Genomic DNA, 921 nt, shown 5'->3' with positions numbered 1-921 from the left:
GGGGAAACATAGGGACAAAGAAAGTGATCATACCAAATATTATCTATGAACATACATACCTTTGTTTCAGAGATGTTTTATTAACCCTGGCTCGATACAAATTCAATAATAGGACCATAGCTCATCTCTAGAGACTATTTTGTTTCAATCTTTTTCATAGGCAGGGCTATGCCAATAATTCTGAACCAGTAGGAATCTAGCTTATTTATAAAAAGTATCTAAAAGATTTCACAGTGTCACACAGGAACCCATTCAGAGATTTTGTAATTAAGGCCAGCACTTCCTCCATAAAGTTTAAAACAAATCAGAATGGTCTCAAAGAATAGCTTTGTAGCTTGCACCCTTCTCTTAGCAAAGTGAAAGAGATGTATACACAGCTTGAGCTGGTTCTGAGTCCCCCTTAGGCCACAGAGAAAGAGGCTTTAAGTCTATCAGGGATGACAAATAGATTTCAGCATGAGTGTCAATTCTGATGGATTAGTGGTAGTTGCCTGGAGCAAGGTGTTTGAGGACTCTTGAGGCTCTGTCCAGGATCAGCAGGAAATAGTGCCATAATCTATTAGCAATGTCTGCCATGGTGAAGGGGTGGAAGAAGGGAGCAAGGGCAGCATTTTTGCCAGGGTTTACCCTTTCAAACTTGTATATTGTGCATTCCTCCCTGTTGCTCATTTTTCTCGGTTGAAGTTACTTCAAGGCTACCAAACCAGTACCGATCTGGTTAATACAAAGTAGATGTTTTCTTCTACCTGCATCACATTTAATGCTTTCATATACATTTAGGAAATATCGTGAGTGCTCTTTTTTTTCTTCCTTAGGAGCCTGAAACTTTTACTTCACTGAACAAATATATTGAGCATTTACTATGTATGGGCACGTGTCAGGCATGTATGGATAAGTGAACTGTTTTATTTTTTATTTCTT

The sequence above is a fragment of the Pongo pygmaeus genome, chromosome 1, assembly GCF_028885625.2.
Source record: "Pongo pygmaeus isolate AG05252 chromosome 1, NHGRI_mPonPyg2-v2.0_pri, whole genome shotgun sequence".
Classification (NCBI taxonomy): domain Eukaryota; kingdom Metazoa; phylum Chordata; class Mammalia; order Primates; family Hominidae; genus Pongo; species Pongo pygmaeus.
The sequence above is the reverse complement of the archived record's forward strand: the minus strand, read 5'-3'. Positions refer to the sequence as shown.